Source organism: Hibiscus syriacus, unplaced genomic scaffold (assembly GCF_006381635.1).
Source record: "Hibiscus syriacus cultivar Baekdansim isolate YM2019G1 unplaced genomic scaffold, ASM638163v2 tig00111917_pilon, whole genome shotgun sequence".
In the NCBI taxonomy this organism is placed as follows: domain Eukaryota; kingdom Viridiplantae; phylum Streptophyta; class Magnoliopsida; order Malvales; family Malvaceae; genus Hibiscus; species Hibiscus syriacus.
Genome location: NW_024063213.1, coordinates 613,972 through 629,951, shown reverse-complemented (window position 1 = coordinate 629,951; position 15,980 = coordinate 613,972). Strand labels below are relative to the sequence as shown.

Sequence of the window (15,980 nt, the reverse complement as noted above, 5' to 3'; positions counted from 1 at the left end):
GGATATTTTTTAATATAGTATTTTTTTGGTAACAAAGAAAATAAAGTGACGTGAGATTAGAGTAATGGTGTATTGGTACGATAATAGTGAGGAAAAATGTGTTTTAAGACGTTTAAACAAGAACAAATCTTGGTTAAGTCACTGAAAACAACTGCCAATAGCTAAGTTAATCATGAGAGATAAAATAAACCTGGAAATGGAAAAGATCGTGCGGTAAGGTTTATTAAGCATAGTGGTAGTGATGATAAAGTTGCAGAGTTTTCTTACATAACAACCATGTTTTTCTTAGACTACTAAAATTTCTTACAAATTCCCAGAAACAATGGAGAGCGAGAGTGGAGAAAGAACAAGACACCCCAAACAACAAAAACCCAACACTACTTTGTCTTCATCAACTGCGAGTAATTTGAAACCCATGGATAAAGACAAGGTCATTGCTCAGTACATTGCGGATGTCGGTCTTATGGACGACTTTGAGAAATCTAGTGTTTTTGGTAAGTATTTTAACTATTCAAAATAAGTTCTTTATGCTCCACAGAGTGTCCCGGATGAACAAATGACGGCTTACCTGTCGAGAATCCAAAGGGGTGGTCTAGTTCAAACCTTTGGTTGTTTGATTGCTGTTGAAGAACCCAATTTTAGGATCATTGGTTATAGTGAGAATTGCTTCGAATTGTTGGGTTTGAGTTTCGATGGCGATCAGGATAGGTTTATTGGGTTGAAGGGTTTGATCGGGATCGATGCCAAAAGCCTTTTCATGCCTGCATCGGGTGCTTCATTGGCGAAAGTCGCGGCGTCAAGGGAGATTTCGTTGTTGAATCCGATTTGGGTTTATTCTAGGATCACCCAGAAGCCATTTTATGCCACATTGCACAGGATTGATGTGGGGATTGTGATCGATTTAGAGCCTGCGCGGTTAGGCAGTCATGCATTGTCGCTTGTCGGTGTTGTGCAATCACAGAAACTCGTCGTTCAGGCGATTGCTAGGTTATAGTCTCTTCCGGGTGGTGATATCGGTGTATTGTATGATACGGTTGTGGAGGTTGTTCAGAAACTTACTGGCTATGACAGGGTTATGGTGTACAAGTTCCATGATGATGGTCATGGCGAAGTGGTTTCGGAAATCAGGAGGTCTGATTTAGAGTCGTACTTGGGTTTGCATTATCCTGCCACGGATATCCCTCAAGTTGCTCGTTTCTTGTTCAAGCAGAACCGTGTGGGGATTATCTACGATTGCCATGCGAAACCGGCTAAGGTTGTCCAAAGTGATGAGTTGAAGCAGGATCTCTGCTTGGTAAATTCGACCCTTCGGTCTCCCCATGGATGTCACATGCAGTACATGGAAAATATGGGCTCGATCGCCTCATTAGCGATGGTGTTCGTTATAAATGGTAACGATTCGACGAAGCTTTGGGGACTCGTTGTTTGTCATCATAGCTTTCCTCGCTATGTGCCTTTTCCGCTTCGCTATGCTTGTGAATTTCTTATGCATGCATTTGGACTTCAGCTCTACATGGAACTCCAATTAGCATCACAACTAACCAAGAAGAAGATTCTAAAGACTCAAACCTTACTCTGTGATATGTTGCTCCGTAACGCCCCATTTGGTATCGTAACACAATCCCCTAATATCATGGACCTCATAAACTGCGATGGGGATGCATTGTTCTACAGAGGAAAATGTTGGTTGCTAGGTGTGACTCCAACCGAGTCACAGGTAAAAGATATAGCTGAGTGGCTGCTCTCTACTCATGAGGATTCTACTGGGTTGAGTACTGATAGTTTGCCGACGGTGGCTATCCCGTTGCTACTTTACTGGGAGATGCAGCTTGCGGCGTGGCTACTGCCCGGATCACTTCAAAAGATTTCTTGTTCTGGTTCAAGTCTCACACTGTAAAGGAAGTCAAATGGGGAGGAGCCAAGCATCACTCAGAGGACAGGGATGGTAGTGGAAGAATGTATCCGAGATTATCGTTTAATGCTTTTCTCGAAGTGGTGAAGAGTAGAAGTTTGCCTTGGGAGATTCCAGAAATGAATGTTATTCACTCTTTACAGCTTATAATGAGAGATTCAATTCAAGATATGGAAGAGTATGGCTCCAAGGTGTTAGTTTATGACCAGCAAAACGGAACTGAGATGCATGGAATCAATGAACTCAGCTCAGTGGCATACGAAATGGTTAGATTGATCGAAACTGGAACAACTCCAGTATTTGGAGTTGATGCAGCTGGTCTAATAAATGGTTGGAATGCAAAATTGACAAGTTTTCAAGCCGATGATGCAATCGGGAAATCCCGAGTCGTTGAAGTTGTTCATGAAGATTCACGTGACGTGTTTGAGGATCTCCTAGGAAGAGTTTTGCAAGGTAATCTCAAACATAGTTATGCACTTGTTTTTTTCTTTCATATTTGATTCAATGTACAGTTTGTGCATTTGATGTCCTTGCTATTTCAAACGTCTTCAAACATAGTTATATTATATGTTTTAAATGACATGATAACTCATTTTTTACTAATAAAAAAAATGTCGAGTTAAAGTTAAGAAATTTCGGGCTTTATCATAAAAACTCGGTCATTTATTGTTGGAAAAATTGAATGAATTGATGTTATTTATAATTAATTAATTATGTCATGTCACTTGGTGAATGAACTTAATTTTTGGTTTAAAGTTGCATCCATTCTACCTATTCAAAAATTCTCTTCATGAAAAGATTAAATCCTTTTATGAAAAGATTAAGCCCTTTCATCAAAAGAAGAAGTCTCAAAAGGTTAAGTCATTTTATTGAAAGATATTATCCTTTCAATTAATTTCTCTCCCTATATATAGGTTAGTTTAGGTACAATGAGACACAAGTTTAGAACTTTAGAATAGGAAAAACACTTAGAAAATTCCTTTCAAATTCGTTCATTCAGTGATAGAGAAAGGTAATATTGTGTTCGACTGATCACTACGGTTGTGTTTACTGTTGTGATCGTTTGTTGTTGTATCCTAGAAGACCAACGTCCAATGTTACTCAAAGCACTTAAGACGAATCTGTCTTAAGGAAACTGTTAATACAGGCCTAAACAAAAATCATTCGTCAGTTTATCTTACTCTAATAATCCAATTCATTGTCTAAATATGAGTAAACCAATTTATTGTCTCTACTTTAAGTTTTTTATTTTGCTTCGTTCGATTATATAATAATATTGTTTTTATTTTTATCTCGGATTAACCATTTTTCTAACAATCTTAAGACATTCTTTTCTCCTTTTTAATACGAGATGAAGTCAATATTTTTCTAATTTAAATCATATGAACAATGGAGAGTTAATTTTACAACTTATTCTGAATTGTTGTATACAAGCTTTATAAATGGAACCAATTTTGGAGAACTAAGGGAAGTACGACTCCTACGAAATGCTTTCCCTCCCTCAAAAGTGTAAGGTCCATGAAGCACTTGTGCATGTCATGTACAATACAAAGTGATGTCGGCAACCTTTTGAAGCGATACGTGCCTTTACAAAAGGAAATGAAAGATATTTCCTTGTAACAAGGAAATTTGGTCAATAAAATTTGTATATGTGAAGCAGCCATACGTTGGTAAATTCAAATTAAATGTTGGATGCCATTTGCAAGTTTGAATGGAATCCACATATGTAATGGAGTGAATGCGATAGTCTATATGGGTTGTTCATTACTTTGTGCAATTGGATAAATTGATTGTGGAAATTTGACTATCAACATTTCACTAAAATTCTCAAGTGGAGCAAGTTGGATGGAAAGAACATTCACGTGTGAAAGAGTCTCAGAAAGTCACTGGATTGTTATTTTTGTGCTCCAATCCTTGAGGAAATTGAAGGTTTGGACGCAAAAGGTAAGGTCCCATTAATTAACTTAGTGTTATAATTCTAGAATCTTTTGCAGATTCGAAGAGAACCTCTCGTGATAAGATGCGACGCACGCCTAGTCTTCTAATCAACAATGATTCGAATAATTTAGAACAATAAATTCAATGCGTGTTGGACACGCAATTTTATCTTTGTAAGTTAGGACGTGTTGAGCGTAAAAGCCAATTTACATATCCATAATTTACAGGATTAAGACATGTGTTTTCATGCCCACTAACCTTTGTGAAATGAAGAGACGTTGGTTTGAGTTTGCAGGTTGACATGTCAAAACAAATTCAAAAGTAATTTGCAGGTCAAAGCAATTTACATTTATATGCAAATTTATTTGCATTCACATACAATCTTTGATAAAGAGATTACGTTGTAGCATGATGAGGTACGACTGCAAGAAAAAGAAAAGGATTTCTTATAACCAATGGTGAATTTCAATCAAGAAATAAAAAAGGTATGTGTATTTATACATTGAGATTATACTATTATTTTAGGTTTTATTAAATTTCCATCCGTTAGTTTTGTTTCGAGAATTAATTTATTAAATTATCGTCGTTTAACAGAAATTAATTCTGTTTTGGGTTTTAAACCTGTTGTCCAACATAAGTTGGTTTTGTTTTGGATTTTAGTTTTAAATTCTGACATTTAACGGATTCAACAAAATAGTGTTGATTGTACATTTCTGTTTCGGATTTTAGTTTTACTAAGTTCCCGTCGTTTAACAAAAATTACTCAATTGTTGGATTTTAGTTTTGACTAAAATTTGTTGTGATAAATAAGGTACCAACCGAAATTATGATATGTGTGTGAACAAAAATCGGGCCTATAATTCTGTTTAAGGATTTTAATCATGTAGTTCAACAAAATTTATTTGATTTATTATTGATAAAAAAAATCGTTTGGGGGTAACAACATTGTTACAAATTTTGTTTAGAATTTTAATTTCTAATTAAATTTGGTTGTTCAACAGAAACAAATGGTAAAACAAATTGAATTAACTTTCAATTTATTTTTGGAATATTTACAAATTCTAGTTACGTGTTTTTAAACGAAACAATGGTAACCCCATTGATTCACCTAACTCGTGATTTGAAATGTTGATTCCTATTCAGACTTTGAATAAAATTCAACGATGTTGGTGGTTGTGAACCACAACGAGAAGCTTGTGAAATTCGTGGATAAAATTTCAAGACATAACGACATAAGATGTTATATTTAATCATGCTGAATATGGTTAAATATAAGATGATCCTCCTATTCATAGAGAGGATGAAATAGACATTTTAGTCATTAAAGCTTGAAAGCATTCTAAGTTTCTATGTCGGAATTACATCTCGAATGTATTGTCATATACACCATATGAAGTGTATAATATCCATAAGATTTCTAAAGAATTATGAATGACATTTGGTCATGTTATTAGTTGTCAGCAAATTACGTTTAAATAAGGTAACTTACAAGAAAATAGGTGAGACACCATATGAGTTATGGAAATGTAGAAAAATTTCTTACAACTACATCAAAGTGTGGGGGTGCCTTGTATAAGTATAATGGTAAGTCGAGACGCATACGTCGTCGACATAATATCATTAAACAATTGATCTCAACTAGAGTTATCTATATTGATTTTGTAAGATCAAGAGATAAAATTGTGGATCTGCTAAACAATGAGTTGAATCGAGATCAAGTTGATAAACATCGAAAGGAATGTGACTAAAGCCCATTAATATTTAAGGTCCTATGTGAAGGAAAACCCAACTTAGTTGACTGGAGATCCCAAGATTAAAGTTCAATGGGACAACCTACTTGCATAGACCTTGTGAGGTCACTGTGGGGGTTCTTATCCCCAAGTCCATTCCTATGATGAAAACAATGACTAAAATGTGGAAAAGGTTAAGCAATGCTTTTAATGACCACTTTGTGTTTCGGTGACCCGAACAACATAAGTCACCTATGTGAGAGTGAAGTGGAACCGCTTCAAAGAGACTATTGAGGCATAGTTCTCTAAACTCTTGCAGAACCAGGAGATGTCCACGACTATATGGACATAACCATGAGAACCAAATTATTGTCAATGAGATATTTATGCAAGGTATGTCATCGTTTACACTAACGACATATGTGAGAGTGAAGTGGAACCGCTTCAAAGAGACTATTGGGGCATAGTTCTCTAAACTCTTGCAGAACCAGGAGATGTCCATGACTATATGGACATAACCATGAGAACCAAATTCTTGTCAGTGAGATATATATGCAAGGTATGTCATCGTTTACACTAACGACATGATAGTTCAAGGACATCACGTCTACTGGAAATCCAGTAAGGTAAACATATTTTCACAAGGGAAGGTTCAAAGGGGGACGCCTGCCTATCCTATGCAAATATCGAACGTAGAATCTATCACCATCTCGAGTCAGTGTTTGAATCATCAAGTTTATTCATGTGAGGGATTGTTGGAAAAATTGAATGAATTGTTGCTATTTATAACTAATTAATTATGTCATGTCACTTAGTGAATGAACTTAATTTTTTGTTTAAAGTTGTATCCATTCAATCATACATATTCAACAATTATCTTTATGAAAAGATTAAATTCTTTTATGAAAAAGTTAAGCCCTTTCATCAAAGGGAGAAGTCTTTTAATCAAAAGGTTAAGTCATTTCATCGAAAGGTCTTTAACCTTTCAATCAATTTTCTCTCCCTATAAATAGGCTAGTTTAGGCACAATGAGACACAAATTTCACAAGTTTAGAACTTTGGAATAGGAAAAATACTTAGAAAATTCCTTCCAAATTTGTTCTTTCTGATGATAGAGAAATGCAAGATTGTGTTCGACTGATCACAACGGTTGTGCTTACTGTTATGACCGTTTGTTGTTGTATCCTGGGAGACCGACGTCCAACGTTACTCAAAGCACCTAGTAGTGGACGAATTTGTCTTAAGGAAACTGTACATACAGACCTCAACAAAAATCCTTCTTCGGTTTATCTTACTCTACTCATCCGATGCATTTGTCTAAATATGAATAAACCAATTTCTTGCCTCTACTTTAAATTTTATTTATTTTGCTTCGTTCGATCATATAATAATATTTATTTATTAATATTATTTTATCTCGGATTAAACATTTTTCTAACAATTATATCGTGGTCAATGCCTGCACGAGTAGGGATTGCACAAATGATGTGGTTGGTGTGTATTTTGTGGGCCAAGATATTACATCTGAGAAACTTGTGTGGATAAGTTCATCAGTTTGCAGGGAGATTATCGAGCTTTCGTACAAAGTCTTAGCCCTTTGATCCCTCCGATATTTGCTTCAGATGAGAATGCCTGCTGTTCGGAATGGAATGCAGCCATGGAAAAACGGACTGGTTGCAGCAGAACCGAGGTCATAGGAAAAATGCTGGCTGGAGAAATCTTTGGTGGTTTATGTCAGCTCAAAAGTCAGGACTCGATGACTAGATTCATGATCCTGTTGTATCAAGGAATTAGCGGTCGTGAACTCGTGATGCCTAGAAGTTCCCATTCGGATTTTTTGATAGAAAAGGAAAATTTGTGGAGGTTTACTTAACAGCAAACAAGCGAACCAATGCGAATGGAAACATAATTGGCTGTTTCTGCTTCTTACAGGTTATTGTGCTTGGCATGCAACAGGCTAGTGAAGAATACAAGCAAGAGAACAATGACTTGTTTAAGAAACTTAAGCATGTAGTTTACGTGCAAGAGATGAAAAATCCTTTGAACGGTATCAAATTTACGCATAAACTTTTAGAAACTACGGCAATTTCCGAAAAGCAGAAGCAGTTCCTTGAGACCAGTGATGCTTGTGAAAGACAGATCTTGGCAATAATTGAGGATACGGAATTAGGAAGCATTGATGAAGGGTAAGTCTCCATTTAACTCCATGACCTGCATAATTTGACCCTTGTAATCTCAATATTAATTCGGTTTGTGCGTTTTGCTAATATCTACGAGTAACTAACAGACGGAATAATTAGTTCTAGGGAATATTCTCGATGCTGTTGTCAGTCAAGTCATGATTATGCTTAAAGAAAGGAACTTACAACTTCTCCATGAAACTCCAAAGGAAATCAAAACACTCTCTCTATACGGCGATCGTATTAGGCTCCAGCTAGTCATATCGAATTTCTTGCATAACGTGGTGCATTATGCTCCTCCGAATGGATGGGCAGAACTCAAGATTTCACCAGGTCTAAAGCTAATACGAGACGGCAATGAGTTTGTCCGGTTACAATTCAGGTGAACACACACGGTTTGTTTCCTTTTTTGCTATGCTTTGTTCCTTGGTCTCTAAGAAGGTACTCTAAGTAACGGTTTCATTTTTCCATATTTCTGTAGGATGACTCACCCAGGCAAAGGCCTACCTTCCTCTCTTGTTGAAGAAATGTTCAAGGACGAAAATGGAGGGATGAGGCAGGGAAGGACTAGGGCTAAACATGTCGCGGAAGCTTCTGAACAAGATGAACAGACAGGTTCGGTACGTCCGGGAACATAACAAATGTTACTTCCACATTGATCTTGAAATCAGAACGCTGAAAGGAACACTAAAAGCATTACAAGCAGAGTAATAATCTCTTACACATATATACAAGATGAACATATGCTGAGATTTGCTAGCAATTGAAATGTAAGAAATCCCAAGCTATTTGTGAAATAATGATTGCAATGTAGCTTAACAGAACTAATCACAATATAGACGTATTCCTTCCCTGAGATAAAAAAATGCTCAGTCAACGGGCATTAAGCATGCATAGTGCATTAACCAAATATCGTCAAATTACATTCATTTCATAAGAGAACCAAATTATGTGAAACAAAAACAAAGCATTCCGAACTATACAATTTTCTGTTAATGGCACTAATGTTACATCCCTTGCCATCAAAATCTCAACTCCCACATCGAATGTTCCGTTTTGGAACACCGAAAAAAGAACCCAAAATAGAGAGGCAGAACCCTACATCCTCTCAAATGCAAGACATTAGATACTGAACTCAGAAGTTCAAATGCTCAGCAAGCTCCCAAGAGCCTCTCAAGACTACATAATTTCTGCATCCTATAAATAACAGATTCACCTCTTCCAATGTTTTTCTTATGGTCGAATATGTACAGATAAGTTAATCCTCATTGCTCCCATGAATTTGGTACAAGGGCAATCTCCGGATATTAAGCTGCTAAAACATTTCAAGCTCCTCACCAGCATCTTTCTTTTTAGGGCTACCGGAAGAATTACCTGAGGGCAACCCATTTGTCTGGCGAATGATATTCAAAGTAGAGTGTAGATGCTCTGGAATGCCCTACAAAAAAGAAAAGTTTATCCTTATATTATTCTATTGATGAAAATCAACTCTTTAAATAAAAGATGGCATCTGATACTTGGAATTAAAAAATGGTCGAGTAATTGAAAATGCTTTGGAATAACTTATGCTAAATTGCTAATGCTACCTGATCACCACCATCTGGGCCATCAGAGTGAAAGAGTATTGGGCGGCAGCGCTTATCTTCATTCATCAAACTTGAATTCTGGAATGGCAACAAGAGCCGTCTTTCCCTGGATTCGAGCATATGCCAAGAAGCAACTTCTCGCTATTAAACTTCTCCCACTTCTTTCCATTAAATGCCTGCATAAAGTAAGCATAAATCAATCCAAAGAAAACATTCCAAGGCATCGGTAACAAGCTTGCCCTTCTCTTTAACAATAAGCACAAATTTTCTTAGAAAGGGTCAAATCCAATCATCATAAATACACCTTATTGTCTAAAGATGCAAAGTCAAAAATATATCAAATTAGAAAAATGTAACCTCATAAAAAGGTATAATGTGTGAAGGGGAAATGTTTTTCTTATGGTCGAATATGTACAGATAAGTTAATCCTCATTGCTCCCATGAATTTGGTACAAGGGCAATCTCCGGATATTAAGCTGCTAAAACATTTCAAGCTCCTCACCAGCATCTTTCTTTTTAGGGCTACCGGAAGAATTACCTGAGGGCAACCCATTTGGCTGGCGAATGATATTCAAAGTAGAGATGCCTCTGGAATGCCCTACAAAAAAGAAAAGTTTATCCTTATATTTTATTGATGAAATCAACTCTTTAAATAAAAGATGGCATCTGATACTTGGAATTAAAAAATGGTCGAGTAATTGAAAATGCTTTGGAATAACTTATGCTAAATTGCTAATGCTACCTGATCACCACCATCTGGGCCATCAGAGTGAAAGAGTATTGGGCGGCAGCGCTTATCTTCATTCATCAAACTTGAATTCTGGAAATGGGCAACAAGAGCCGTCTTTCCCTGGATTCGAGCATATGCCAAAGAAGCAACTTTCTCGCTATTAAACTTCTCCCACTTCTTTCCATTAAATGCCTGCATAAAGTAAGCATAAATCAATCCAAAGAAAACATTCCAAGGCATCGGTAACAAGCTTGTCCTTCTCTTTAACAATAAGCACAAATTTTCTTAGAAAGGGTCAAATCCAATCATCATAAATACACCTTATTGTCTAAAGATGCAAAGTCAAAAATATATCAAATTAGAAAAATGTAACCTCATAAAAAGGTATAATGTGTGAAGGGGACAGCATATTGATAAAGGCGTAGCCCACATTGCACTTGTTCTGCATCACAAATGGGAATATCCATCAGTAGGAACTGAATAGGAAAAGAAAACGGTCTAAACTGCAAATTAGAACACCAAAACAATTACCTTAAAATCTATGGGCAAATAGAGGAAATCATAAGTCCCTTGGTGATTTTCATCAATGGCAGCCAGCAACATCTTTGAGGTATATCTGAGGATCATAATGAAATAGAAATTGTCAAGTAAAGGCATCAGTACTACAAACATATCACTATGTATTCAATATTCACAAACCAGAAGATTATAGAGGGAGACTGACTTATTTGGAATATTTTTTATCATCAGAGTTGTTCGAGAATCTTCCCCGTTAATAATTTTATCCAAGTCCAGCTGAAACTGCTTTTTGTTATCCAACTGATTCCTATTATTTTCAACCCGTCTGCTTCGGCCACGCTCAGCCAACCCCTCCATACTGTTGGGTAGTAGTCCTGGGTATAGGCCATTGCCTAAGAATACAGGACTAAGCCTAGGTGAAGACATCATTCTCAGACTCGACGAACCATTCTCAGACGCATTTCGTGGAATGCCAATACCTGAACTCATAGCAGCACGAGAACCCATGTTAACCACAAATCCTCCATCGGTGTGGCCTACACCCATGCCTCCAAATGTAGCGGAACTCATGAATGAAGTATCTGATGATTCTGGGAAGAAACCAAAATGTCTTTCCAGCGGAACACCAGATGGAGCAGATCCAATGTGATGATGATGGTGGTGTTGGGATGAGCCTGAGAAAGACCCTTGCTGACCTGAGTATGGAAAGCCATGGCCCTTTCCATTGGATGAAAATGGATGCTCCAAAGATGATGTTGGCCAGACCGAAGAGTTTGTGCGATCTGTATATGAATTTGGATTTCCCCAAAGAAACTGTGGCCCAGACATTGTTTCCATCCTGGAACCATTTGAATGACCAAAAGTAGGTATGGTTCCATGGAATTGGCTCAACTTTGGCTCTGGCAAAGAATGGGAAAGTTGAAACCCAGTTCCATGGGTTGAATTTGTTAATGCATGCTCTACATGACTACACCTAGCTTGATCCTTGCCAATTGGTGCAACTTTCATTGAGTTTGAGACTTGGGGATGCAGGATAGAAGCCAGACCTGGTAATTGGTTGCTGATCGTTGGGCTCATGTTCTCAAAAACAGGGGACTTACTATGAGATGCATTGAATTATCTTATTGTGGTCTTAAATCCTAATATGGCTTATCCAAGAAGTGTGTTGAGCCAATATATATCATCACCAATTGTCGATAATTGGAATGCAGTAGAACAAGTTCTGCATTATTTGAAAAGTGCTCCATGACATGAAATTCTATATGGCAATCATGGTCATACTAGGATCGAATGTTTTTCAGATTTGGATCGGGCAGGATGCAAGGAAGATAAGAGAGATTTTCACAGATAGCAAAACATTATTAGGTCACATTCAAAAAAGGCACAGCCCAATGCTATCATAGTGCCAAAACCTGCGAGGAAAAACTTCTTTTCTGAGGGAAAACAAGTTTTAAACATAAATACTAATAAAAGTATCAGGTTTAAGATATACATACTTGCGACGAGCTCCTCCGGGGCGACTAGGTTCAAGCTTAATACGTTTACCAGCTATATCACTTCTATTGAGTGACTTGAGAGCTTGTTCGGCAGCTCTAACATCATAGAATTCAATGAACTTATGGTGTCGCTTGTACGGCGTTTCCCTTATCTGCTTTTACATGAAGAATAGACTATTTCAAAAATGTTGCACACAGAATCTCATGTTTGATGCAAGCAAATATTTTCAAAAAGAAAAAAATGACATCACCTCTTTGACCTCGCCATAAACCCCAAATATTTGACGAAGATCATCATTTGAAACTGAGGGGTCCAAATTAAAAACTACTAAAGTTCCTTGATTAACATCCTTCTCTGATGGATTGTCCTGGTAGTATAGGTTGGGAAAAAAATAAGGGAACCACATTAATAGAAACAACACTGTGGCAAAACAAATTAATTCGGGAATAAAAATGCTCTAAACCTTAGGAATTGAGAAGTGAATGTCAAGTTTTCTCCGTCTTAGTGGCTTGTTCTGTAATGCACGCATAGCTGTTCGAGCAGCACGGATGTCATAATAGGATATCATCACAAAGCCCCGATGTTTACATGCCGTATACAGAGTTCTAATATCACCATAATGCTGCAAAAGTGGGAAAATGTAGCAGTCAGATCAGAAAAGATAGGAAGTGACTAGTAGATTTTAAAACCTCATCAGAGAGCTAAGAAAAACAGGTTTGCCAAACTTCCATTCTAGAATTAAGGGAACATATAGTTACAACTTTAAATTGCTCCAAGCAATACTTTTAACTTGAAAAACAAGGAAGTTCCTAAATTAGGAAGGCCAGTCATATACAGCATCTAAAACCTGCATTTCTGTCCTAAGAGCAATGTATCACAATTTCACGCAATGCATATGGAAAAGGGGGCAAAACAATATAAGTACTTCCAAAAGCAGAATGCATTTTACACAGAAGCCCTAAAGTGGTGATAAGGAATGCCATCGGAAAGAATTTTAAGAATTAATTACCTCAAAAAGAGCTCTTAATTCTGAATCTTCAACATTGCTATTTATATTTCGAACAAATAACGTCCTCGAAGGATGTTCTCCATATGGATGTTCCCCGGCTATAGTTCCAACACCATTTGGAAGGCCATATTGGATTATGCCGTTTCCAGCAACAGTATCAGAGAGACTCACTTTTGACATACCAATGGTCAGGCTCTCTTGTGGATCAGTTTCCAATTCCATACCTCCACCGCTACCAAAAAGATCATACTCTTCTAAATCTTCCAGTGAACTAGGCAACCCATTTAAGTCAAAGTCATCCATTATGCCTGCTAAAAGCACATTCTCATCATCAGGCAGCAAGTTTCCAACTGCATGGGCTTCAATGTCTCCAAGTGGATCATTGACTTCCTCATCTTGATGTAGGTTATTAAGATCAGAAGGGACACCATCAATAGACTGATAATTATTATCAGTATCATTTAAGTTCACTGCATACAGTCAAAATCAGGTCAGTCTTTCCTTAATACAGTATATAGTCTTCAAACGAATGCTGACACTTACACTTTTCATGCGGAAGAACAGGCAACGAACTAGAAAAAAGAGTAGCAACACTTGAGGCACGGTACGAATTAGAACCTGATAAAATCCCCCAGGCACTTTCCAATTTCTTTGATTCCTTTGCCATTGGAATCTTAGTAGGATCTAGACCACAAATGATTAATAAGGCCAATTAACTGAGAAACCACACATCGGATATCGACAGCATAAAGTGAACAAATTGTAAAATTACCTGAAACTGAATGTTCGGCCGACTGCATCATTGCATTGCCTTCTGCCAAGAACAAAGGGACAAAATATACATCAGCCGTATGAGACATTGAGCATTGCATGCTCGACAATTGATAATACTACTAAGAACAGCAAGAAACAGTCTCTAAAATTGCTGTGAAGGGAGCAACGAAAAGTTTTAATATAAAGTCAAAATCAAACAGCCTACATAATAAACTCTTAAATAACTTAACACTAATATCACAAAATATCCAGATCTTTTAAGCCTGAAAAGGTTGAAGACTTCGAATCGGAATTCGATTTCAAGTAAAAACCAAAGGTTTTATCTTTTTTTATGTATTTATATGAACCAGTAACCTAAGTTCTAATTCCAAATTCAAGTGAGACCAACTCCAAAACCCAAAGTAAAAAAAGGTCCAGTCAGCTAAAAATTCAGTGTTTTGAGCAATACTCCTACAATAGCAATCATACTATTATTTAATATCCAATACCAAAAACAAATATTATCTATTCACAAACTCAAAAGACAAACAAAACCCAAAAAACTTATTAAAGAAAGCTGCTACCTTTAATACCAAGACTCAAACTTACTTGCTCAAAAACAAAACCTAATTCACATTAAACCCAGAAAATAAATAAACTTCATATAAACCACAAAAAACCCACCAAAACAGTGAATTGAATATACAAAAACAAAAGAAAAAAATAGATTACCTGAATGAGGTTCAAAGAGCGTGGGAAATTAAAAAGAAGAAATAATTAACTGATTTTTTCAATAGAAAGCTCTCTGCCACGATCACACGCAAACAAAACACAGAGAGAGGGAGGGTTTGAAGTAAAAAGTACTTTGCTTTCTCTTTCCCTCTTTATAAGACTTTAATGGATTTATTTATTTATAATTTTTTAATTTATTTCTTGAAATAAAAACAATTTCTTTTGTGAAATAATGATGATTGGACGAGTGGAGTTAAAGGATCAGAGAATGATTGAAAGAAAGGAGAGAAATTGAGGAATTATGTGGGAAATTTAACTGTATTTAAATATGGTGTTGGGGTCCGGAAACACGTTCAATATAAATTAATAATTTTTTTCTTTTTACTTTTGTGAACAGAGTTTAATCCAATTTTGACCTCGGGGACGAAGTGGAATTGCAAATTTGCCATTAACTTGAGGTTGGTGTGAACAAAATCAACGATAAATAAATTAGGGTTAACAATCAAATTAAAACTAATTTTAGGATAAAACATTCGAATTAAAATAATTATTTAAATATAAATAATTATTTTTTGAATTCAATTCACTTTTATGATAGTTTTAAATTCATTATCTTCATTACTTTTAGTTCTCTAAACTTATTAAATGCAAATTTAGATACCCATAAGAAGATTCAATGAAGTTATTTTTAAATTTAATCCGTATAATAAATGGGCTTAAACTTTAATGATTACGCATTTACAAATTTGAATATAAAATTTATTGAAAATTGAAGAGAAAATAATAATTAGTATCAAAGCTAAATAATTCAGAACTTTTATTTACTCTGGTGCGTAAATTAAAATTTGGATAATGTGTTGATTAAAAGCACAGACATGGCAGGATCAAATCCGTAGATAAGGACGTCTGTGTTCACACTTTGGGCAAGTTTACAAGTCAATAATGTTTATCTTGCTTGAATAGAGTATTTAATTATTTTTATTCGCACCGATCGAATGGTTTTAAGGTCTGTTTGATTTGGTAAAAATATTTTACAAAAAATATTTTTCCTATTTTTTTGTATTTGGTTTTCGTAAAACATCCGATCAACGTAAAACATTTTACAGTCAATAGAAAATGAAGAGTAGAAATAGATAAGTCGTTTTACAGCTTTCTCCGTCACTTGCTCCATACAAAAAACATGGTCTTTCGTTCTCCCGTCCCTTGCCCCACATGGGAAAATCGATCGATTGTTTAGAATCCTTCTCACCGGTGAGGCGGGCGGTCGTCTTCTCATGTATCTCTTGTTTCATCTTCTCTCTTTTCATCTTCCTTGATCTCCTTTTCTTGTTTTATCTTTCCCTCATTTTCCATTTTCAATTTCACCGACGAGGCAGAAAACACAGAAGTATTGT

The 15,980-nt window shown here is 36.2% G+C and overlaps 2 pseudogenes; one reads left to right on the top strand and one right to left on the bottom strand.

Moving 5' to 3' along the window:
- The first annotated feature begins 228 nt into the window (after nt 1–228).
- Nucleotides 229–8,471, top strand: LOC120172951 (annotated as a pseudogene).
- A 148-nt stretch (nt 8,472–8,619) lies between these two features.
- Nucleotides 8,620–14,871, bottom strand: LOC120172939 (annotated as a pseudogene).
- Between the last annotated feature and the right edge of the window lie 1,109 nt (nt 14,872–15,980).